The 26,991-nt window shown below is 38.5% G+C and overlaps 1 protein-coding gene across 1 annotated transcript in view; it reads left to right on the forward strand.

Annotated features, from left to right (window-relative positions):
* LMO7 (LIM domain 7) overlaps window positions 1-26,991 on the forward strand; it is a 192,898-nt gene that overhangs the window by 101,410 nt on the left and 64,497 nt on the right. The gene's annotated exons all lie outside the window — the stretch shown is intronic.

Raw genomic sequence — 26,991 nt, forward strand, 5'->3', positions numbered from 1 at the left:
TGGCAAATGGCTTATTTAAAAATGTTGGCCACAGCTCTTATGCGCCGAGATTGCTTTTTTATAAAGGGAAGCAAGTTTATAGGAAAGCAAATTACTAGTTACTAAATATCCATGCATTTCTTAGGTTTTAGTCTTTGTTCTTATATAACGTGGAGATTTCTGTAGGTCAAATCTTGTCCTTTCGTTATTGTAGATTAAAGGACTTGGTGTTGGTTAGATCAGTAGTTTTCAACCGGGAGCAGTGTTGTTTCCCCAACGGACATCTGGCAAGGTTTAGAGATAGTTTTGTCGATATGGCTGGGCTGGGAGCGCTACTGGCATCTAGTGGGTCAGGAATGCTGCTAAATACCCTTCCATGAACAGGATGGTCCTCATAACAAAGAATTTTCCAGCCTGAAATATCAGTCATGCTGAGGTTGAGAAACCCTGACAGAGACGTAAAATTCCTTACTTATTTCAACAGTGCCAGCAAGATAATCATGTGGAAATGAAGGCTACAGACTAACAGACTTTACTTTCTGCTAAAATGTAACTTTTTACTCATTAATATAATTTAATATAATAATTTACGTATTTCCAATGTAGTATGTTTGCCCACCTAGACAAATTTTATTTCAGTGTGCAGTGATGTATCAGGACATTGACATATTTTGCTTCTCTCTACACATTAAAACTAGCAAAAATGGGGCAAAATACTTGATTATTTTAAATGCTCTATCAGAGCTCAGCTGCTAAGACTGTACGAACAGTTGAGAGACCGGCTGCAAGTGTGTTCTAAGACCCATGTTTGTATGCTGCACGGAGAGCTAATAGGAAAGGGTAGTCGATGCCCTCCATGTTGGCAAATGTGAGGTATTTTTTGTTAGAGGACAGCAGTGATTGAAAACCTGGATGATGCACAGAGTCTGGGAGAGTGGTGTGTAGTAGGAAGGGGTAGCAGGAGCAGAGGCTGCCGATTTCAAGAGCCATTGATGTTTCAATCATCCAGGCCCTAAGTACCAATATTTATGTTCCAGCAGTTCCCGATTTACAATTTAATTTGCAATAATAACTTTTCACTGGTCAAACAGAACTAGGTTACTCTTCATAATTCTACATATTAATATGTGATGTAAATTTTCTAACGATTGCTTCTTGCAGGAAGTAGCTTGAATTTTTCCAAGTGTGTTTGAATCATTCATTTATTTTGAGACTGCATATATTCAGATATCAGTTACTATTTAAAATTTTAAAAAATATTTATTTATTTTTGGGGTGCCTGGGTGGCTTGTCGGTTAAGTGTCAGACTTCAGCTCAGATCATGATCTCACAGTTGGTGACTTTGAGCCCTGCGTTGACTCTGTGCTGACAGCTAGCTCAGAGCCAGGAGCCTGCTTCGGATTCTGTGTCTCCCTCTTTCTCTGCCTCTCCCCTGTTCACACTCTGTCTCTCTCAAAAATAAATAAATGTTAAAAAGTTATTTAAAAAATTATTTATTTTTGAGAGAGAGAGCGCGAAAGCGAGACAGTGCGAGCGGGGGAAGGGCAGAGAGAGAGGGAGACAGAGGATCCAAAGCCAGCTGTATGCTGATAGCAGAGAGCCTGATGTGGGGCTCAAACTCACAAACCATAAGATCATTACCTGATCTGGAGTTAGATGCTTAACCAACTGAGCCACCCAGGTGCCCCTCGGTTAATACTTTTTTGACATTCCCGACTTTAATGGAGAGGATCCATCTTGACCCCTCCCCTTGTCTTTGCCCCAAAAGGCTAATGAGCAAATTTGTGAGCTCGCCTCCATGAATGGTAGATTGAGGTTGAACTTACCCTACTTGAAATGTTCACTGAGGTCATGAAATTTAGCTCCTGTAGCAATGAATAACGACAGCATTGTTATTAACCATTTACTGAATACACATACTGAGCTCAGAGAAGAGGTGGTGTGACTCCTGTAGCGCTGTCTTGTATACCTTCATTCCAAGGCCTGGAGCCGAGGCAGCACAGTGGCCACCACATCACGCCACAGCACACCGGAGAGCTCCCGAAGCAAATGTCCTGGTCTCTGCTGGCATCTGGTCATTAAGCGGCGCGCAGCCATTGCTCGTTGTAGAAAGCACCTCAACAGAGTGGTCTGGAGGTCGTCCTGTTTTAGAGGAATCGAAATTGGCGGAAGGGGAGAGTTGAATGTTAAAAGTTTTAATTTTATACGTTTAGCAGTGTGACTCAGAAACAAAGTCATATATTTAAACCATTGCTCTAACGAATTATATATTGAAATTCTTAAGCTGAGAATGTGAACAGATTGTAAGCATGTTTCTTTCTTTCTACCCTTTTATCATTCCAGTCCAGTTTTTAGCACTTCCTTAGATGCATTCTGCTCATAACACAATTACAGGATGGCCATGCTTCTGAACACAGTATTTCAGTCATGCAAAGGAAAAAGAATTTTTTTTCTAATTCAGTCTCACTCTTCGATTTAGGGTATTAATATTTTAGGTGTGAATTGTAACTTGAAATGTTTCAGTTTTTTAAAAATGTCTTCTCAAATGGAGGCTGCAGAAATCAATCTTTTTTTACACATGCTAGTTGCCAAAGGGAACAGTGGTTAGAAACAAAATTAGTGTTAACATCCCCCTCCCCCCCCCGCATGAAAATAAAGGAGGCTCAAAATGACATTTTAAGCATTTAACTGTTCTCTACAGCTTCAAAGGGTGCTTGATTTTACTGCAATCCTGTAAAGTCATTTCCTGGGAATCTCGTACCCAGATGGTACTCTAAACAGTCTGCCAAATGGGGCTTGGGATATGTATGTGTATATGAGCATATACTTAAGATTTTAATTCATGTAAGTAAAAATATACCTACTCTGAAGTACTTTTCAACATTTGCTGACTTAAACCTGCTTTTACTTTTGTTTTCATGTCTTTCAAATGAGTTTCTCAACATCTTAATGTGTGTGTGTGTGTGTGTGTGTGTGTGTGTGTGTTTTAATAATGCTATCCAGACTTGGATCAGTAACTTGATCATGGTGACTTCCACCTGTCAATTCATGTTACTATTTTAAAATGTTCTCTTCCTACCAAGCAATTAGAAGAGAATGAAACAGAAAGGAAGTTTGCACCACACCCATTTCTATCCCGTTCAGTTATTCTCTTGTGGTAGGTAATTCCTGAAAGGGAACATTAATTTGTTTGGGTTGCCAAGACTCTGTTTAAGGCCAGCAGCAAAAACATATGGACAATTTTCAAATGTTGTTTAACTGCAAGGTTAGATTATCGAAGAGCGGGCTTAGTCACAGAGAAAGGTTGTGGAATAGGAGGCAGGTCCGACGCTAGGGCGAGCTATAAAATAACTGAAGTTTTATCTACTATTAGTTTGTCTCCATATCTAGCTGCTGACTAACTTCTTGGCCAGATAAATAAGTTCCTGAATGCCAACTCTCCATCCTCAGCTCTTCACTCCCTTAAATCCCAAAAGCCACGGAGCCTGATTGTCTCTTGGCTTGCTGGGTGAGACTTGACGCTGTGGACTTTTCTGGCCAGGGTCTTTGTATTCAAAAGTAACCCCATCTATGCTCATTGCCTCAGAGTCTCATTTGGCCGCTTGTCTGCTTAGCTGCTACCCTGAGTTTGGTCATGGGAGAACAATAGAATTTGCTTCCCTTGACCAGCTAGCATTTGTTTTATAATAAGATCCTTCAAAGGGTTAAACCGAAGAGACAGACTTTTGTCAAAGAGATCCTTCTGTCTTTCAAATTATTACCTGTGGGGATGCCTATGTTGAATTAATCAAACCTTTAACATTATGTGCACTATAGTATCGATAGCCTTGTCAGTCACTTTTGAAAATGAGAGCTTCACCGCTAACTCGAGGTGTTAAGCATTGCTTTTCCGTGAGTGTCTTGCTATCTTCTGGTATGATTTACCTGATCAGGTGTGTGAGGGTGTACGTGTGGGGTTTGTGTTTTACATCAATTTCTGGAGCTAAAGTAGAAAACTGCACTTAGTAAGGGGAGACCTTGGTGTCAGGAGTCGCTCACTTGTTTGTCACACACCAGGCATTGATGGGGCATTTTTTCTGTATCATCTAAGTATCAGGTTCCCAGATGTCACTCTTAACAGGCAAAAGGTGTGGAGCTCTGCCCTTAGTGGGGCTCACATTATAATTAAGGAAATGTCTCCTTAAGTTTCCAGAGTACATTGTTTTGAGATAAATGCACAGGGTTCTCAGAGTATATAATAGAGATGAGAAGCCATTTCAAATTTTTATTCAGGAAAGCACTTGTAATTGGAGGCGACACTGATTTCTCATCTGGGCTTTCAAAGTACTTTTGTTTTCATGGACATCCAATTTTTCCTTAGACTTGAGACTATTTGAGGACAGAAGCACTTACATTATTCCCTTATTTCCTTAGTTCCCGATATCTTAAGTGTCAAGTGTTTGTTTGAAAATTCAATTTTAATTATTTTGACTTCCTGGATGTTTTAAAGCCAGGCTTAAGAGATGGAAACTTATTTTTTCCTCTTTGTCAAATTTTTTTCTTTTTATTACCCTCTTTCAAAATTACAAAAACAGTTCTGGCAAAGCAGCCGTTGATCCTTTGGTTTCAACTGCTTTTCACTTATCATTCCAGAATAATAATATGACATATTACAACATAATCTAAAGTTGATACAATTGAAAAGAAGAATGTGTCTACACCTCAGAGTATAATACTCTAAAATGGGAACTTTAGACCAAGTGCCTTTCAGAGTAGTTGGTGGAAGTCTTCATCTTTATGCTAATGTGAAAATGATAGCCACTAATGTTTAATGGACATTTAATGGATGTTCTGTGCTTATATGAAATTTTAGAAAAATTTTAATATTTTCATGTCATGATCACAAATCACTTCATCTTGTGAAGTAAATCTAAATGTATGCTTAAGACTTTTTGGTGGAAAAATATGGTGGCTGTATTGCTGAAGTAGCTTATAGAAGTTCAAAGGCAAGAAATAGAAATTTTTAAAAGCTAGGATCAATATTGGAGCTAACTTCTTAAACGGAGTCCTTAAAATTAGTTAAAGAAATGTTGCCAGCAAGTTTCTAAGTAAGCCTCATTTCTTCCAAAGCCAGGCTACCTGCCTTGGTACCTCTTAGCTTTTCCTAGCATTAAACACCAAAGCTGGTAAGAAAAATGTCACAAATTACCTTTGACATTGATATGATAACTTTGACTATGACGTGATAACCATTTGAAGAATATGAGCACACAGAACCTTGAAAATTTCTTAACATTTCATTTGAAGTATTTCTACTACACCTTGGGCTGCCTTTCTGCCCCCTTCCCTCAGGATGAAATAGGAAGTTCAGTCAATGTGCATCAGTTGTCATGACCAGGTCTCAGATGAGCATCTAAGATGAGAGCAGGGATGTAGGTGTCCCCTGGCATGGGTTTAATCTCATTCCATTCAGTCACTTGGTAGCTGAATGGCCTTAAGTTTCCTCCCTGTGATCACTTCTCTTCTCCATGAACAAGATGGATCTTACTTCCCTTCTCTTGGAACTTAGTAAGTAACGCCATTTGGGGGCTGTCCGTACCTCACATGTCGTAATGATTACCGAGTCAGGAATGGAAAGTATAAAGTGTTTGGCATATACTAGTGATCAGTAAGTGAAGTTGACTTGTCATTGTGATCATTTTCACAATTTGTCTTTTCCTTCTTCATGCTCTGAAGATACATGTTCCCTGTGGAAGAACATGAAGGAAAAAATCTGACCCCTGGATCCTTGAATGGTTACAATTAGCTGTAGGCTTTATATATATATATTGAGAATTTAGGCCTTTTGAGACTTACCCCTTCTTTCAATTGGGAGAAGTTATTAAAACAGGTGTGTTTTTTTACATTGATGGCTAGTCAATGTTTTACAATTTATTTGTTAGAATAGCAAAGCTGGAAACCAGAGAACAACAGACAGCTATTTGCTCTTGTCCTTGCATATGTGGGACCAAAACAATTCTGTTACCTTCTATGAGTACTCAACTTTTTATGTATTTTCTGAATTGTGAGTGTTAGTTTGATTTGAATCTTTTAAAAAAGTTTTGTTGCCATAGTTTAAAAACAAAAATGTACATAAAAACCAGAATCGGTCTACCACACAGATCCAAATCTAAAACTTTATTGTTTCATTTTAATCATCCCATTCCCCCACCCCCACCCCCTTCATTTTTGTGAAAAGTGTGTCATTTTGGCCACAAGGAGAGGAAGTTATCCTTTGGATGGGCAGGACCAGACACTATTCTCTAAAAGGCTTTTGCAGGGCTTATGAGTTTCTTCTGAAAGGGTGTTCATAATCTTTAGGGAACGCACATGCACACACCAGTCCTGTTTTCCACCAGACAGAAAAATTAGCTGCCGCTTTTGGGCATCTTGCCTCTGTTTTGTCCATCAAAAGGCTACTATACTAATAGCATAAAGTCTTGATTACATTATCTGAAATATTTGTGGCAGACACTAAAAAAATGACAGCAGTAGGCACTGTGTGGGTGGTCAGACTCTTGCTGCTTACTTCCAGTTGTACACGACAGAAGTCAAGAAAGTAAGAGGCATACTTTTGTGTTAATGCTCTTTGACATAACGCAACTTGATTTTTTACAAGAGCCTTACTATCAAAAATGTTAAATAGATTGGGTATTATTTATTGACCATATAGGTTATTTTTAAAAAGTTTAGATTAATGGAGTAGCAATGTTCTAGGGGTAGTGCCCAGGTATACTTTGTCAATGCTGAGCTGCTCTCCCAGGTGGGATTGGATGCTGGTCGATAGAGACCTACCTTTTTGAGTATCCCTCCTGACCTGAGTATCCCAACTAAACTGTGAGGCAGTTTTTCTTTTCTTAAGAGCGTAGTACCTTTGCATCATATACCACTGACCAATGAGCCCAGTAAACCTAAGAAAGCATGTTTCAAAAGGGTTACTGCGGGGAAAAAAGGGTTACTGAAAAGCTTTGACTTTTAAGGAAACAAAGTATATTTGACATATACATTTAAGTAACCCACGTTAAGTGTAAATGACAGGGTAATAAAATTCCATTCAGAAAACAGATTAAAAACATGCTTGGAACACACTTCAGGTAAACCAGTTTTTCTTTGTTTTTAAAAAATTATTTATTTACTTTTGAAAGGGAAAGCATGAGTAGGGGAAGGGCAGAGAGAGTGGGAGAGAGAGAATCCCAAGCAGGCACTTTGCTGTCAGCACGGAGCCCGATTTGGGGCTCAAAACTGAGTTGTGAGATTATGACCTGTGCTGAAGTCAGATGCTTACCTGGCTGAACCACCCTGGTGTCCTTAAACCCACAGCTTTTCTTAAGCTATAAAGCTTAAGTAGAGGATCTTGGTGGTCTGGGAGAAGCAGCTACTGTGAATTAGCTGCATTAACCACTATCAGTTTAGCAAGGATTTTCTCTGTGTGCTTTGAGCAGTTTGGGGGAGAAGTCTCTAAATAAATATCAAGATCACTGTCATTACGTTTTGCTATTTCATTACATTACAATAACATTGGCTGGTAGATTTTTTAAAAAGCTTTTTTTCTATATCTTTTCTTTTTAGTAGACTGAGACACAGAAATAATTTTCAAAGGAGTCACTGTATCCAGGTAAACAATTTGGCTAACATGTTATTAGACTTCTCTTGGCTTAATACCAAGAAAGACAAATGTCTGCTAGTTTTGTGTATAATAGTGTGTATTCACCTCTAAAGTGTGCAATGGAGCACACACACACACAATAAGAATATATGTGAAAATTTGTGTGAGGTTTCAAAGACTGAGGCACCACATGCTGATCTGGTGTCCAGATTTTTGTTTATTTTGGTGATGAATTCATTTTACAAAGGGGCTTGTTCTCTGTCGTGGAGGAAAAACTCAGTAGCATGACAATGACTTATGGGTGTCTGGACCATGCTGATCTCAGATGATAAAGAAATAGAGCTGTATGTCTTTTCTCATGTTTTCCATTCTCCATTTAATTCTTCTTGCAAGAAACAGGCAGGAAAACAAATCTCTTTATTAAAGACTATGATGTCCATGGATGTAAGCCTTGGGCTTCTGGAGCCAGCGAAGGCTAGGGAAGCTAGAAGCTGTGCAGTCCTGATGGACTGATGAGGGTGGGTGGGTGTTGGGTCCTTTCACCTGCAGACCTTCTATCTTGTGGCTTGTTAGCCACATCCCTCAGATATTTCATAGTCACTGTGTACAGATCCTTGGATCCTGGGTGCATAGAAGTAAAGTAAATCCTACCCTTTTTCTACCTCATCTTAAGACCAATAGTGGAGAAGGTGAAATGCATTCTAAAGTCTTAATGTTTGCTTTTGTGTCTCAAGGAGCATTGGCATGATGTAAGGGAAAACACTAAGTTTGGAGGGATGAATAACAACTAGGTAAGGAAATCACTGTGCTAGAGTGTCCAGAGTATCTCAAATACTCAATCAGATTTAGATCATCTGGATCAGAGCTCTCAGACACATTAATTATTCCTAACCTAGTAACAGCCCAGCCGGTATTACCATTTTGCTTCTGTTTTCCTTCCAATGGGTGAAGTGAAATGAGTCAGAAGAGTAACTTGTTTAGCTATATGACCTTGGGCAAATAACAGAGCTAAAATTTAAATTCAGGGGCTGTCTTCGCCTACATAGCTTGGAAGCCTTCCACTATATTGTCAAAACAGAATTAAGCAGCCTTAAAAAAAAAAAAAAAAAAAAGAACCTGCTGCTATTATTTTTAAAGGAATATGCCTGAAATTGTCTTGAGTTGTTTTTTAACCGGGCTAGCTATACCCAAAGTGGATTTGTGTATATGATTGGTATTACCACATTTGATACATGGCAAATATCTTTCCATTATGATTTAAACATTTTTTCCTAGTTTGTGAGCTATGTAACTTGAAATGGATATAGTGCTACAATGTGCCATCAAATATAAGATCAGCAATGAGACTTCCTAATTTTAGGAGTGTTAAATGAACCCATGTGTGCCTTAGAATAGAAGTATGCTACATGTGTGGTCATACCACTGGCCAGTTGAAAAACAGTGGGGTCTTTGGATTTTACTGATATGTGCACATAAATGCTTTTATAAGCTTTAAGACTGTCCCACAGATATTTATGAAGGTTCAGTTGTATTTGCCATGATAATGGAGCATTCCTGTTAAAGCCTGTGCATTGTAAAACCTTACTAATCTAAATTGCTCAAGATCATGCTACCACACTTTGACCTTGATAGCACTGGCATGGAAAATATCTTTTAAAATAGAACTGGTAAATAATTTATTTATAATAATTTCTTACTAACCAATATTTGATGCTCTATTTTACTTGTTAAAACCAAACTAAATTATGAGTCCCTTCTCCAAATATTCTTAGCTGGGAATAAGTGCTTATTAAAAATATATAAGATGGAAAAAATATATATGATGAAATATTTTTATTATAGTGTAGGTCATTGTATATTATTAAATCTCATAAAAAGTCCTAATGATAAATAACTTGAAGTCTTGTTTGAAAACCCAAACTATAAGCAAAAAGCTGGATTACAGTCATGTTACCTAGTGTAGTGGATTAAAGGGAGATTACTTCAGTGCCTTGCCCAAAGTTCTGCTATCAGTGTAGCCACTGGGGGTTTAGAAACAGGTGGTGAGCACAAAGCATCAAGTGTAACAATAAATGGCACAGTCTAATTCCCGTAAGATGAAACTCCTCTCTCGTTATGGAGAAGAGTAAGGGGATCAGATAGTGACTCAGAAAAGCAAAGTCCAAGAAATGACTCAAGCACAGAAGTACTTTTAAAATTCCTTTACCAACACTTATGATAAATGGAGTAATCACTTCTTTTCCTACCAAGTTGTTAAAGATTGCTTCTTACTAGTTGTTAAACTAAAATAATTGCCTTTCGTTTGTAGGAAGAGATATTTATTAAACTCCTATTTTGTGAATGCAATGTTTTAGACTGCACGACATAGATAAAACTAATAGTAGCCCATGATATGAATACAGGAGAAGAATACAAGGAAAATTCTCCTTTTATTATTATTTTTTTAATGTTTATTTTTTGAGAGAGAGAGAAAGAGTGAGCAAGCATGGGCAGGGAAAGGGCAGAGAGAGAGAGAGAGACACAGAATGTGAAGCAGGCTCCAGGCTCTGAGCTGTCAGCACAGAGCCCACGTGGGGCTTGAACCCATGAACCATGAGATCATAACCTGAGCCGAAGTTGGATGCTTAACCTACTGAGCCACCTAGGTGCCCCGAACATTTTCCTTTTAAATAACTGGTAAGATGGGCTGGATGCAGTAATAGAAAACACTTGATTTTTAAGGCTATTAAATATGTAAAGAGGAAAAGTACTGCTTGTGAGAGAGGAGGTGGAGGAGAGTAGAAAGAAAAGAACATTTGAATATTTTAGTTAATGCCCATGTAATCTTATAACTGCTTTATAAGATAGGGTGATTGCCTGATTTTACAGATACTGACACTGAGAAGTTCAGTGGCTTGCTCAAGGTCACATGCTTAGTTCAAGTGGGAACCCTCATTACCATTCCTAACACAGTGTTCTTTCCACTACAAAATTCTACCTCTCAAGGATGCCTTAATAAAAGATACAAAGATTTAATGAAGGACTTCTTTAAATGTGTTAATATATATCTGTCAGACATGACCTCCATGAAGTTGTTTGGGTAGGAAGGAAGTTTTGGAGATACGGAGGAATTTGTGATTTTTTTAGAAGCTATGGGTAAGAAGTTACTCAGACTTCAGTAGAAGTTCAGTGCTTTAAATAATCTGAGTGCCTCTCAAATTTCAGTGTGCTTAGGATCTGGCTCAAATGCAGATTGATTCATGAGGTTCAGGCAGGGCTGAGATTCTTTTTCTCATGCTCTCAAGTCATGACAACGAGGACCACACCTTGAGTAGCAAGGATTTTGGCATCAACTGCTGGTGGTCACACACTGGAGTGAGGGTTTAATAGAGGTCCTGGGGGAGATGTAAGGCTTGACTGTGAATCTAAAAGATGAATGGGATTTGAGTGAGAGGTGGGAGGGAACTGCAAGGAGGCCAGCACATTGGTACAAAGTTCTACTCAAACATTTTTCAGATCCTTCAGGGTGTAAAGTAATGAGTTAAGATAAACAAGATCTCTACTTTTGAGGCCCTCATTTTTGGGAAGGTGGAGAGTGGGAAGCACAAGGAATGCATTTCTAGGCTGGCAGATTGGAGGCAGGATGAATGAAAGATTGGGCCCAGCTTGAGTAGTATCCTGAGTATCCTGGCTAGGGAGTTTAAGTGTCACCTCCTAGGGGGTGAGATCATTTCCAAAAGCTTTTGAGCAGAAGGTTCCAATGTTCGAAGCAGAAACAGAGAACAATGGGCTCATGAAGTAGTATGTGAAATGGATTGACTGAGCACGAGGCTGGAGGTTTGGAGAGGTGTTGGAGATTGTTGCCATTCATGGCTGTTTTGATAAGGATGACAAGTGCTCAAAGCAGTGAAAATGTAAATGAGGAGAAATGCCTAAGATATTCCAAGTACGACAGGATGGGGTTGATTAGTATGACGGAGCTAGAAGGATCCAGTTTAGAGCTTGTGCCACCATTAGCATAAACTAGGGAGTCAGCCGACTCTGCAGCAAGGTGCAAGTGAGGCTTCCGCACCCCACATTGGACACAGCAGTAGAAGATCCACAAGGAAACCGAGTCGTCAGCGTATGGTTCAGAAATTCTGGCTGGCTGTGTCGATTTGAGAGTCCTCTGTGAAGAGCTACCAGGCATTTGTAGAGAAGAAAGGCTGAGCCTCGAGGAAGCGACGGTAGAGAGGAAGTGTAAGGGCAACACACTCCTCTTCCTTTTATTCTCTGTGTCCTGAATTACCTGTTTAAGTGTGTGTCTGTTTCAGACTCCCCTGTGCCACTGACCTAACTTCCTATCTGTACTGCATATGGTCTTGATAATTGTAGCTTTAACCATTGTCTTTCCTTCTTTTAAACCCAAATAAAAATTCCCTCTTTTTGTTAAAGTTCAGCATTGTTTTCTGTAGACCTTCTGGAAATGTGAGGTCTGAGTTCTTGTCCTAGGAATTACTTTGCTTTGGAAAAACTGGCAAGGGTGTGTCATGCCTTCAAGCGAAGCACCATGGGCTTCTCCTTTGTCCAGTTGGATGTTCAGATCCGTACAGAATCCAATATCCCTGTGTGTCCTGGCCTTGGGGTCCTTAAATTGTGACTCTCACTGTGTGTGTGGTATTCACAGTATGGGCCAGTGTTAGCCATACTTAACCCCACTCAGTTACTCTGTGGATTATCCAACAATGAGCAAAAGATGTTGCTTGCTTGCTTCTCTTTTCTGTCCTCTTTTTTAAAACCCAAAATTCATATTTCTCACATACAACTATTCAAAACAGAACACATACAATTCCCGACAGAGTATTTTCAGGCACATTGCACTTAAATTCATGCAACAAAATGTACTTATCTTCCTGTTCCGCCTCCCTGGAAACCTTACTCCCAAACAACAGCACTGAAAACAAACCCACAAAGTTGACAAAATGATATCTGATTCAGCCTGGCACAATTTTTTTTATAACCAAAAAACGACTTCCATTTCTATCTATCAAGGTTGAAGAACAAAAAATACAAAAATGTTTTAAGGCATGTGTATCACCAGGGTATTTGATTCAATCACTGTATAAATAGGTGGATGGGTGTGTGGGTGGGTGGGTGGATGGATGGATGGATGGATGGATGGATGAGTTCAACAAACATTTATTGAGCTCCTACCATGTGCCTCACACTGTTCTAGGTATTGGGAATTCAGTTTCATGGTGAAAAGGACAAGGTCCTGCCATTCTTAGGCATATATTCTAATAGAGAGGGCAGGTAATGAATAAATAAGATAATGTGAAATGGTTATAGGGCTATGAGAAAACAGGGAAGAGGGCATGTCTGGAGGTTCTTTTAGATAGAATATTTTTAGTGTATGTTGAAATAAAATTTTACATGCACTAGATTTAAAAGCAGTAATACAATAAAAGCACAGAACTAATGTTTTTTTTTTAACAGTATCATAAATAGTTTTGGTAAAATTATCTCTTAAGAAAAGTTCACGGAATTGATGTTTTAGTGTGCTCTAAGAATTAGAAAGGAGTACACCTAAAACTAATATCATGTTTCAAGCATACTCAAATACATTTTTTATTTTAATCAGACAGACACACTAACTTCTGAAGGTTGGGGCCCATTTGTGTGTGTACAGGAGTCCTTTCCTCCTCTGCATCTGTACTCCCAACCTGGTGAGCTGCTGTAGCTCTGATCAGATGATTAGATGCTTAGGATATGGATTATGCTTATGGCTTCTCCTAAAGAGATTTGGTAGTGTCCATTGCTTTCCTCATAGCTTGTGTGTATGCTAGAAGCATGCATTCACTGTGAACCCACTGTGGCTTCTAGTCTACCGTGTCAATTCCAAGCACACCTCATAGACTTTCAAAGTGTCTTGCCTTCTGATTAAGCTTTGCTTATATACTTACATTTATTTCCTTTCCATACAAACTTTGTCAACTAGGCCAGCTTCCTCTATTTTGCCTCCTCTTGACAGCCATTCTTGGAGGCCAGGCTCCATCTTGCCTCATCTATGAAGCCCACCTTCATTGAAGAAGAAGCCAGGTGGTGACTAGTCCCAGTTCAGCCAATATTGCCTGTGTGGGCTTTGGCCAGTTCCTGCATCTCTTTGTCCTTGAATTTCTTTACCTGTAAAATGGGGGAAATCACTAATACCTGCTGCAAAGGGACCATTGTGAGGATTAAGTTTGCTTATCACAGGTAAAGAACATAGATGCCTGACACATAGTAAATATGTTAGCTGTCTAATTATTACTATTGATACTTTTTTATGGTAAAATTTTATACTGGTCTTTGATCTTTGGACTCCCATGATTTGTGCAATCTACATGACACCTTTTTTTTTAAGTTTTTTAAGTTTATTTATTTATTTTGAGAGTGAGTGTGTGCATGTGCCAGTGAGTGGGGGAGGGGCAGAGAGAGAGAGAGAGAGATGGAGAGAGAGAACTTCCAAGCAGGCTCTGCATTGTCAGTGTGGATCCTGACACAGGGCTTGAACTCCTGAACCATGAGATCATGACCTCAGCCAAAATCAAGAGTAGGTCGCTTAACCAACTGAGCCATGCAGGCGCCCCTACATTACAATCTTTTTCTTTCTCTTGTTTTTTTACCTGTATGGTAAGTACTAAGCTGCTATATCTAGGGCTCAGTGGTATTAAAAACTGCTTGATGAATGATGATAGGGTAGGTAAGAGTGTGAACATTGGCAGGCATAAAAGATTCTTAGGGATGGATCTTAACCACTTGCATAAAATGTGAGAGGAGGAGATGGACCCAGGAGATACCACTAAGTTGCTAAGAGAAAGTACCACTGAGTTGCTGCTCTGTTTTGACTCTTAATTTATTATTAATTAATTTATGGATTTTCTCATGGTAGTATTCTTTATTGTGTTATGAATACTTAGCATGAGAACTACTCTCCTGACTAATTTTTAAGTGCACACACAATACAGTGTTAACTTTAGGCATAATGTTGTATACCAGAATTCCAGAACTTATTTAGCTTGCACAACTGAAACTACATACCTGAGCAGCAATATGCCATTTTCCCCTGCCCCCAGCCCATGGCAACTACCATGATACTGTTTCTGTGAGTTTGACTATTTTAGATACCTCATGTAAATGGAATCATGAAGTGTTTGTGCTTTTGTGACTGGTTTATTTCACTCAGTATACTGATTTCCACTTCTGGGTATATATCCCAAAGAATTGACCTCAGAATCTCAAAGAGCTAACTATACCCCCATGTTCATTGCAGCATTATTCACAAGAGCCAAAATATGGAAACCTAAGTGTCCACTGATGGATGAGTGGTTAAAGAAAATGTGGTATATACCTACAGTGGAATATTGTTCAGCCTCATAATATTCTTAATTTTGTATGTTCACCTCAGTTTAAACTCTTAGTCTTTGAGTCGCTAGATTTTCTTCATAAAGATGCACATAAAAAAATACTTTGTGGTTAGTAGTGTGATTGACTCTTAAGAAAGGATTGAAAGGGNTTTTTTTTTTTTTTTTTTTTTTTTTAAATTTTTATTTATTTCTAGGAGAGAGAGAGAGAGACAGCGCAAGCAGGGGAGGGTCAGAGAGAGAGGGAGACACAGACTCTGAAATAGGCTCCAGGCTCTGAGCTGGCAGTCAGCACAGAGCCCGACGCGGGGCTCGAACCCACGAACCGCGAGATCATGACCTAAGCGAAAGTCGGACGCTTAACCGACTAAGCCACCCAGGCGCCCCTGAAAGGGTGTATTTCTTAAATGAACTAAGCAATTTGATTTTATCCTTGGAAGAATAAATGAGAAAGGAAAGTAAGGCATCTATCCATAGGAGGAGAGAGAAGAGGGAGAGACCCTTGCAGGAGAGAGACATCAGCAGGTGTGGAGGAAAGAGAGGTCTGGTAGAGGGACTAGAGCATTTTGCTTTGCTTGGAAAGGATGGTATGACCCAGGGGATGTTCCTACAGTCTCTATCTATGCAACACACTAGAATAGGAGAGGAAGGGACTCTAAATACTCTTGACCTAATATACAAAACTTTTTTTTTTTAATTGATATTTAGAGCAGCCTAAGAACTGTAAGCCCATTAAATCTAAATCTTAAGGAATGGAAGACTATAGATTTAGGACTATCTGATGATAACTCACTCTGTATTCCTTGGATATTTGGATTGCTGTGACAATAGTTATAAACATTTGGTTTCATATTACTGATGATATGCAACAGTGTTCTTAGGAAGAAAAAGATAAAAGTGAAAATGTTTGTTTCTGCATCCTAAATGTAAAGTACCTAAAAGTGTTGAATAGCCCACTAACTATTCTTGTTTTAATCTAGTATATTATTAGAAATGAATACTTTTACTGTTTCCATAATGACTTGGTTGTAAATAGATTCTTTTGTCCTCCTAATTTTAGCGACAGTGGTATTAAAGTATAGAAATAGGAAGAACATTATTTTCCCAAGATGTCAGTAGCATATCATCTTGACTAAGGGTCTAAAGTCTTGTTTGAAAATCAATTCATTAATAAAATGATGAGAATTATGGAATCAGAAAGGACCTATCTTAGTACACTTTTAAACTTTTAAATATTCAGCCTCCATTCCCAAATACAGTCATGATTTTCTTCCTCCTCCCCCAATCCTAATTAAATAATTTGACAGTTTGATGTTTGATGTTTTACTTATGGTCTGTTGAAACTTTAAGAAGAAATATGGGATGCCTAGTTGGCTCAGTGGGTTAGATGTCCGACTCTTGATTTTGGCTCAGGTCATGATCTCTCCATTGGTGAGATGGAGTTCCAAGTCTGGCTATGCACTGAGCTTGGCCCTACTTGGGATTCCCTCTTCTCCCCTCTCTGCCCCTCACCTGCTCACATGTGCATGCTCTGCCCCCCCGCCCCCTGCAATAAATAAACTTTCTAAAAAAAAGGAAGAAATTGGGGGTTACATTATTTGGAAGCATATTTTTTATGCCTGAAGATTGCTTTTCTGGAATGACTGATAACTTACTAATTATCAGTTACCTCGATTGTGATTTCAAAAGCATTTTTAGTTTCCTAAGACTTAAAAATAGAGGTAGATTTTCAAGGAGATAAATATTCAGAGTTCTCAGCCTTCAAATCTAGAGCACATTATCCCACAATCAAAGTAATATATGAGGACATCTATTTATATTAGTTCGGAATGCTTAGTCATGTCATACAGTTGACAAGTGTTCATTGTCTGATTTGAACTTACCAAAAAGGCCCTCTCGCCAGACCAGTAAGTCTCTACGTTGCTTTTCATATCAACATAAAATTTGCAGTGGGAATTATTAATTTCAGAAACTGTACTTTTGATGAATATGTCTTTATAAGAGGTAAAAATCAGACTTTCAGAACCGGAAGGTACTAAAGAAAATCTGATTTAATGTGTTCTTTCACAAAAAAGAAAGTGGCTCAGAAGAAGTCAGGTGGCTTTTGCAGGGCCTTCCAGTGACCATTGTCCTGACTTCAGTCCTTCCTTTTGCTTTGAGGTGTAGTTATTTCCACTGCGCCTCACTCCCTCCTTTACTAGAGAAGCAAAAGGCTTGAACAAGGGTAATATTTCATTTTATGTGGTGTTAACCTTATTTATTTCAATGACTGACTGTCCATATTGGTATGTAATCTACATTTTAATGTATTATTCTGTTTTAGATTTAGTAAACTAATAAAATAGGAGCTAGAATGAAGTTTCAAAGAAAACTACCTGATTGAACCAGCGAACCAGAATATGTTCACATTATTTCACATTTTAAAATACAAAGAAGGAAGTTTGCCAGTGGCAATTTAATTTTTTTGGTGCAGCCACTATACATTTTTCTTTATCCATATTTTGTACCTTTTTGCAGCAAGTTCTGTTTTTGTGTTTTAAATCTAATACCTTATAGCTCTACTTACTCACAACTGTTTTTACAGAAATGACTTTGGTATCATAACTTTCTGTGTAGGATTTTTTGATGCTCATTTGATGTTTTATCACAGTCGGATGAATTATTCCAGCATTATTTAATTCAGACTTCCTTAACTGGGGCAAAAAAATTAGAGATTAGGCAACACTAGAACATTCTAGGCTGGTTCCTTACCCATTACTCTTCTTTGCAGATGTAAAATAGGAATGCATGATATGAGGAAATTATAAGATGAATGCAACAAAAAGGAACTTACTAGAACCTCCTGAATAGTATTCCTTTAAAGCTAGAAGCGGTTGACTTTTCAGCGGTTCTTGCTTCTTGAAACATTCTGTTCTGTGGACTCGATGCGTGGTTTTTATGATTAGGTGTTCTCTTCTGGATCCCTTGGAGTGTTGGTGCTTATGGAGTGTTAAGTAATAAACTCAGTGACTTTCCCTGTCCTTTAGATGCCTGAACCAGTATGTCCTAAGATGCCTCCTGAGAGCCAGCTTAGTGTGCGGTGACAGCAGCAAATCGAGTGCATGTTTATGGTGCCCTCTTCAGCATGCCTAAGCACAGTGAAGCATGTGAGGTTTTTTTCAGTCCACACTTGAAATTGTTGGCAGGAGTTTCTGGCTTTTCACTTAATTTTAAGTTTCTCTGTGCTTTTTGTTTTAAATTCTAGTTGGGCAAGTCTAGAGGAATTAGCTTTCATTTGAACTTCCTTTTTCGAGAGAAGTAGCTAAACTAGTTGAGGCTGTAGTTTCAGGTAAGATGTAGTTTTAACTTTTGTATATTTATAGTGCAGTGGCTCTCCATCATTAGCACACATTGGGATCACTGGAGGCATTAGCACACATTGGGATCACTGGAGGTTCAGTAAGCCACATTACTGGGCCCCTACCCCCCACAGTTGCTGATTCCATAGGTATGGAGTAGGGCCTGGGATTCTTATTTTTATTTCCAACAAGTTCTGAGGTACTGTGGATACTGCTGGTCTAGAGACCATGGGTTGAGAGTTCCAATTGTAGGGAATAAACCAATGGGAATTACTCTGAAGAGAAGGTAGGTGAAATTGTTATCCTAAGAATATTTTCTACATAAGTTTATGTACTTAACAAAACCCCTATTGTACGAATAATGTCTATAAAAAGAAAAAGATTAACCCTCAGGGTTCCTTTCATGGTGGTGATTCAAGAACACAAGTTTAAACCTTAGTAATGTATATATGTGGAAGAATAACGCTATGGCTTCATACTCCTATAGAGATTATCCATATGCCCAGTAGCTCTCCAGAATGGTGGTGTTTTCAGGTATATGGCATTGTCTTGTGGGACTTTACTGCAAATTGACATTTAAGAATTAAATATGTGACAGATTCTGGGCATTTCAGGCTGAAGGAATGGCATGTTTGGCTCTGCAGTAAGAATTAACAGCTCCTGTTGTTTCTTGACTGAAGTTGGAATATAGGATGGGATACAACAGGAAATGGTTGAAAGATGGAAATGATGCATGTAACCAAAATTAAGTTCAATATTAAAGTCTGGGGAACTCTAAATTTTAATAGGGATGAGAGAGAGTAAATGACTTACTTAAAATATCCCCTGGTCTGGATACTTGGTTCTGGATAGATTTTTAGAGAGAAGAAACTGAAGACTAATCTGTTCTGCCCACTAATACTTTACTGCCTGTTTTGAATACTGAACCAGAGATGAAGAGCATTCTGTCTCTGAATTCATGGCATTCACTGTCCAGGGGAAGAGACTGGAGAGACATCCATGTTATGTCACAGTATAATGGAATGCTCTAAAAGCAGTCTCCATGGGCTTATATGGGGGAGGCCTCTAGGAGAATATAGGAAGTCTTCAGAGGCAGGTTAAATTTGACCTTAATCAGAAAGGATGAGTAGCTTAAAAGAAGGGGAGAATGGTCAGGAGACTTCTTGAAAGAGAAAACCTCTTGTCTCTCATGTAGGGATGGGAGAGATTAGGACTGTTGAGAGTAATCTAAGGATGTTTTATGGAAAGAATGTTGGGTTTGCACTGCGACAGGTCAAGAAATGAGGTGACAAAAATGACCAGAGCATGAATGCAGATGCCATGTTTGGATTTTATTGAAGGGAAATAAGCCATAAAATATAAGGATTTTAAGGGAGAAGACCCAGCATTCTGGTTTAGGAAGGTTCTTGAGTCACCTCTGTGCAGGAGGAGAAGTGGGGAAAGACTGAAGACAGGAAATCTGTCTGAAAGGAAGAAATGAATAAAGAGATATTTAAGAACTAGAATTGCTAGAATTTGGTTGGTAGGGAGGTGAGTTTGAATGAGAGAAGTTGTTTGGGTTAATTAGGCTCTAGCTTTCTGGCTCTGAAACTTCACCCTTCATCAGGACAGAACACATGAAAGGATGAACAGGATTAGGGATTAGATGATACGTGCACTGGATAAGAAGTTATTAAGTTTTACATTCTAAGTTGGGATAATACTAGTGGGAATGTAAAGGGCACATCCGAGAAAAGTTGTCTGGGAAGTATTAGTTGAATTTGGTTTGGACTAAATATGGTGAAGTAGGGGTAGAGGAAAGAGCTCATTAGTTTCATTAATCTCAGTAGTTTCAAAAAAGTATTCAGAAATAAAATGGGAAAATTGAAGTTGGTTGCAATAAGTGTCAACTATTCTGAAGGATATCTAGATTGAATGTATATTGACCTTGAAAGTTAATTGAAAGGCAGGGTTGTATTAATCTGCATTTGAAAGCCAATTATGTTATTCCTTTGAAGCGTGTCCATTCCTTCTCAATGGTTTATATAGGATGATTGGTGATACTTTGATAATATTCTGAAAATTCAAGTGTTTTATGGAAGGCTAAATAGGAAATGGAAAATCTGTCACAGGTGGTATATGTAAATGGAAAAGTTTTAAATAATGCATGATGTTGGTTTTCTAATAAAAGGCAGGTAGCTGTATACAAATGGCAACAACATCTGCAAAATTCCTTTTGCCATGTAAGATAACATTTGCAGATTCCAGGGATTAGGATGTAAATATTTTGGGGGAAGGGAATGTTTGCTTTTCAGCCTAAAATAGTACTCAAATTATCAATATTGTGAACAAAAAGAATTAGAGATGGAATATTTGTCTTTAAACTAGGAAAATCTATGATAGTACACTATGAAATAACAATATACATTATATTTTATATACAGATATATATATATATATACACACACATATACATATACACATATCTAATTATTAGAGAATGGCTTAAATAGGGTATAATTGGAGGACCATCTAAGTTGATTAGACCTTATAGGATATAATTTAATAGGACTGTGATAGAAAACATGAAGAACTGTTGCATTATTTTTTGCCACTGTAAATATGAAGGAAAAGCATTTTTCCACAGTAATGAGAACGCTGACCTAGCTTGTACTAAGTTGTGATTCTTTGAACATTTAGTTCAAATGTTCATTTGCTGAGTGTCAGTTACGACCCAGGCACTAAGTTAAGTCTTGCCCTTTGATCTAATAGTATGTTTTCTATCAACTCTTCAGGTGTGTAGTCATTGCTTGGCTGTTTGCTTTGTTCACACATTTGATATCTTTTTCTAGATTGGCGTCATTAAATCACCCTTTCCACTAATTTTCAGCCCATGGGCGTGCTTTATTTGGTTAAGAGGAGTTAGTTAAATTCTTAGATCCTCTGAAACAGTGGTTCTCAACTATGGGCAATTTTGCACTCCACGGGACATTTGGCAATGTCTGGGGACATTTCTGATTGTCACAGCAAGTGTGAGCAGAGTGCTGATGATAGCCAGTCTATCTGGCCAGGAATGCTGTTAACCCCCGACAGTGCACAGTATAACTCCCCAACAGTGAGGAACTATACAGTTCAAAATGCTAATGCTGGGGTGTCTGGGTGGCTCAATCAGTTGAGTGTCAGACTCTTAATTTCATTTCAGATCATGATCTCAGATTTGTGAGTTTGAGCCCCGCATCCGGCTCCACGCTGATGGTGCAGAGGCTGCTTGGGATTCTCTCTATCTCCCTCTCTTTCTGCCCTTCCCCCACTCATGCGTGTTTTCTCTCTCTCTCTCTCCTCCCTCCCTCCCTCCCGCCCTCAAAAAATAAATGAATACCCAAATTTAGAAAAGTCAACAAAACATTAATGCTGCCAAGGTCGAGAAACCCTTCCTGGTCTAAATTTATATTGCTTTTGTGAACCTCTGGATTAAATAAAATTGTGAAAAATTTGGGGTTTTTTCCCACCTTGGAATTGCTCCAGTAAACATAAGATAAAGAGAAGCTTATCTAAAATGGGCAAAATTTAGGACTGAAATGATAAAATTGGGGTAGGGATTTTTTTTTGAAGGGGAAGGGGTACTAATTTTTCCCATAGTGTAAATTAAAATTTTGAAACAAGTATTAGAGGCAAGAGCAATATGGGGACTTCTGAATGTGTAGCATAAATAAACAGTTTAGTATATATTACTTTGACAGTATGGGATTTATATTCTACACACACACAGAACACATTTAATATAAATTACAGCTGAGGAATTAGCAGAGTAATAACTTACTAATAACAATTTATATCCTTTTATGCTTTGCTGCAAAGAATTTTCATGTGTATCAGAAAGGAAGACAGTTTTTACATGCTAGGCACTTGAAATATGTCTTAATTTTCACAAACCTAAGTGTAGATAATAACATTTTTTGTACATAAGAAAATGCACTTTTATGAAACTAACCAAAAGATTTTCCCATTTCATCTTATTTGTGATTAATTTGCAATCATACTAGTTTATAGTTGATGCATATTTGTCTTACAGAAACCATACTCATAAAGGCTTAGCAGTGGTGAGGTACAGGGAATCTATACTTTGTCGTCGTTCTCTCACTTTGAGAGTTATTGTGATGTATTTCATTTACTTAGAAGTCTCCTACAAAGTTCTTTGGAAATTTTCCATCCGTGGAATCCCAAAGTGGGTTGTATGTTGAAGATAGTGGAACACATATCTAAACTTCTCCAGAAAAGATGGTAACGGGGAGCTTCTGACATTGTCTCTGGGAGACGGGCTTACGCGAGACATGGTTATTGCCATAGGTAGGTTTTTGAGCCAGCACTTTGAGAGAATATTGAGGGGCCTATTTCAGGATAATATAGAGAGACAATAGTCTTTTCAGAATTAAGAAAGAAGTAAATTATTTAAAAAATAGATGATGGTGAAAAGCGCGACTGCACTAATACTAAAACACATTCTTAGTCTATGGATTTTAGTCCATGGAAAGGATGGATTACATCAAGTCTTAATAGTTTTATGACTCTGGGAAAGTTTGAAGCTTTTGGAGTCTGAGTTTCCTAATTGGTAATCATTAGATGGCTGTGGGGATTAAAGGTGCTAATACATAGTAGTCAATATAATGGATAATATTAAGCAATATAATTGCTTAATAAAGGCAATTATTTTAATATGCATTGTATAATTAAGCATAAAGTGAGCTTAAAACAGAACACAATTGCAAAATACTTCAATACTATCAGTGTCTCTTAAGATTTTAGTAACAGTTGTGGCAAAAAATAAAAAAAAAATCAAGCTTTAAGTAAAATGGATCTCTCTTCTCAGAACTTTAATTTGCTATTGTCCATATTTAGGAAAATATGCACCACCTCACAAAAATTTTCTACCTTAAATCCTATTAAAATTTTGCCAGCTTCTCATGTTCTGTGGCACATAGTTTGAGAAACACTGACTTTGAAAGTACCTCGCTTATTAGCATGTTCCAATATCATGATGCTAGAAGACTTAGGCTAATAGTTGAATTTCATATTGACTTTGAACATGGGCTACAGTGTCTGGAAGGACACCTGAACTATGTAGTTCAGTATTCTCCTAAATTGCTTCTTTAGGACATCAGTGGTTTTCACAAGATTTTTGTTGATAAATCATTCTTTTTCCTCCTTTGAGTAGGAGAAGCAACCAGTAATTTAGTAATTATGTGTACATGTATAAGAAATTATAAGGTTTTAAAAAATAACCCAATAGTAATTCCTTTGCTTTCTTTTTCTCTTAATTTTTTTTAATGTTTTTATTTTATTTTCAAGAGAGAGAAAGAGAGACAGAGTGCGAGCAGGGGAGGGGCATAGAATCTGAAGCAGGCTCCAGGCTCTGAGCTGTCCTCACAGAGCCTGAAATAGGGCTCGAACTCATGGACTGTGAGATCATGCCCTGAGCCGAAGTTGGACATTCAACCAACTGAGCCACCCAGGCTCCCCTCCTCAGCTCTTTTCTTACAGCATTTTTTGACCCTGTTGTCCCGTCCATCTTCTTCCCGTACCTCTGGCATGCCACTCTTCCCGTCACACTGGATGGTCCTCTGTCTGCTTTGCTGGTTTCTCCTCTACTTCTTAACCCTTCCATGTGGGTTTTCCAGAGTTCAGTCCCTAGATCTCTTCTTTACTTAGCCTTACTTTCTAGGTGACATTATTTTAGCATTATGACCTTACATTTCATCTCTATGCTGACAGTTTCCTAAATTATATCTCCAACCTAGATTCCTGGCTTGGCCATCTCACTTGTGCGTCTAATTACCAATTCACATTTCTATTGTGTCTGTTAGTTGTCTCAAACTTAACATGTCTGAAACCAAAACCGACTGTCTCCATTGCTGCTGCTACCTAGCATTGTTACCCATGGAAGTAAAACTATGGCTAAGCCTGTCATTGACATCCTCTCTAGCTACTCCTCAATACATTTGGTATAGTTAAGTGTATACTTCCATTTAGTACACAGCAGACATAATGGGTACTAAGTCTTGTGTTGAGAATTTCCTATTGCCTGTTTTGGGGTTTGGGGTCACAATCTAACAGGGAATATACATGTGTGAGTCTCCAGTGTGAAATTGGTTTCATGTAATAGCAAGCACTTGCTCCATGAAGTAAAACTACAAAGACTCTGTGGTTGAGAGAGTTAGAGAGAAAACCCATCTTTCAGCTTCTGTTTCATTTTTTCAGTGGAACTGTATGCAGTCAGTGCCTTTGGATGCATGCTGTTGTCTTCCTTTCCCTTTAAGTAAAAGTTGGCTATTCTTAGTAGTATGTGGGAGGGTGTGAAATTTAATAAATTATTTTTCACAAGAGGTACTTACTTGATTATCATGTTTGGAAGAAGCATTTTATGTTGCTAGGGCAAAAACTGTTGAATTTCCAAGAGTTTTTTCTCACATAGGTAAATTCAGAAATCATCAAGTTTATTTGTGCTCACTAATTACCTCCAGGCTTAATGTTATTTTCTCAAGTGTCATTTTTACAGTTTCCACATTCAGGTAGGGCTGAATTTTGCAGCAGTGGCAGATTACAATATATGAGTCACAGGGGTCTAACATTACTAAAAGATTTGTCCAATGGAATACAGTTTCATTTTTAGGGTTGAAGGTGGGAGGAAAGGAAGAATTTCATTTTTTTAAAATGCAGCTTGCTTTTCAGAGAAAGAAAGCATAAGTTCAGTAGTCTAAGAAGTCATCTTGAACTTGTTATTCACATATCTCTTCTTCCTATTTAATACAATCATTAGAGAAAGGTTGTGGTATTTGCTCTATATTAAATAATGCAATGGGATGAGCTTCCATTAATAGAAAAATAGAGCTTCTGTTAATAGAAAAAAAGGATTCATTATTTTATCTATTCCTGAGTTGCTTCATTGATTCCTGCATTTGGAATAAAAGCACACCGTTTCCTCAGACAGTAGCGTTAGAAATTATTTTCTTGTTATGTTTCTGAAAGTTTCAGTCAGTATCCTTAGGGTTGCTCAGAATTCATTTTTGCCTCGCATTTGGAGGTGACAGTTTTGTTTCATATGTAAAAACTGATGGCACTCTTGTCATGAGAAGGACATCTGCTCTGAATTGTCTCCACTGTCTCCTACTGCCACACATGTGCCTTCCCCCTTCCCCCATACATGCCTGACAGATTTAAAGCAGATGCTGTCCACAAACTTCTACTTGTGACTGCTTATGAAATCATGACTCAGGACCTCATTTCTTGAAATATTTTTAAAGTTGTGAACAGGTGGCCAGGCTTCATAAGCAACAACTGGAGGGCAGAGATTACTTAGTGGCTTGGAGAGCGACCAAGTATCTTGTGAGCCTAGTTTCTCTAACATCAGCCCGGTTTCTGAAGAGGCAATATCCAGGTCAGCTGGTGCCATGCAGGGCAGGGCAGACTAACTTAGAAGGGTTGAGTCCCTAGGAGGAATCCCTGCCTTACTCATTCTGGGAAGTTGCCTCAGGAAGTGGATGCCAGGGGACAAAATCACCCAGTGAGTTGCAGTTGTTCTGAGGAACAAAAGTGGAAGCTCATTCAGGGTCAAGAAAGGGGAAGTATAGGGCTGTAAGATTAAGGGCCAAAAGAAGAATGAGTGCGTGTGGCAGGGGAGAGATGGGTGGGGTAGGAAGCTCTACTTGAGCCTCATGTAGAATTCCAGATTCCTTGTTAGCCAGAGAAGCTGGGAGTGGCAGGTGGGACTACACTTCTCATCATTCCTGGTACAATACGGGGAAGTCTTCCTCCATAGTGCCTGGGGCAAAAATAATGCCACTCTAGAAGATGATCCAGCTTGAGTTTTTAATCATGTTCCCTTGATGGCTCAATAAGAGAACTGTAGTTGATCTTTACCAATTGGTGAAAGCTTTGACAGGATTGGAGCTGAGATTTAGGGAGGAAAGATGACTTTGAAGTATGGAGAATTCATTTCTTAGGGCATTATGATATTGTGGCAGAGCAGAAGACTGAACCTTTCACTGTTGCAAATGAGGAAGTTGATACCTTGAGGAAAAGAGGTATCAAGATATGGGAGAGGAATATAAAAAGAGAAGTGGGTTTACGTTTAAAACTATGAAGTTTTACCTAATTTGGGGGAAAATTCCTTCCATCTGTTGGTCCCTCATCTGCTGGACTGGCTCTGTGAGTGGCGTTAGGTAACTTCTACATGAACCTGTTGAGTGCAGCCCTGTGGCTGATTCTAGAGAAACATCCATGAGTCAGGCATGGCCCCAGCTCTCTGCACTCTACCAGAAGAGATTATAGGCTGTGGTGGGTGCATGCATGTGGACCTGAGGTCAGCTCTTCAGATAAATAGAAGGTATTTAGAAATATAGTAAAGCCTTGGATTGTGAATAACTTGTTGTGCGAGTTGCCCACAAGATGAGCAGCAAACATTTCTAATAAAGTTTAACTTGATAAATGAGAGATGTCTTGCACAAGTAGCACATGACACCAAATGTCACATGATTACAGCTCAGCCAATGGTCCTTGAAATTTTCTTTGGATTATAAGCATGTTTCTGGAACAAATTATGCCTGCAAACCAAGGTTTTACTGTACTTTTGATGAAGTCCTAGAACACAACTGGCTGTATCAAACTATAATAAACTATAATGCCATCCTTTGTGTTCACACTGTGTTATCAGATA

The sequence above is a fragment of the Crocuta crocuta genome, unplaced genomic scaffold, assembly GCF_008692635.1.
Source record: "Crocuta crocuta isolate KB4526 unplaced genomic scaffold, BGI_CrCroc_1.0 scaffold60, whole genome shotgun sequence".
Lineage (NCBI taxonomy): Eukaryota > Metazoa > Chordata > Mammalia > Carnivora > Hyaenidae > Crocuta > Crocuta crocuta.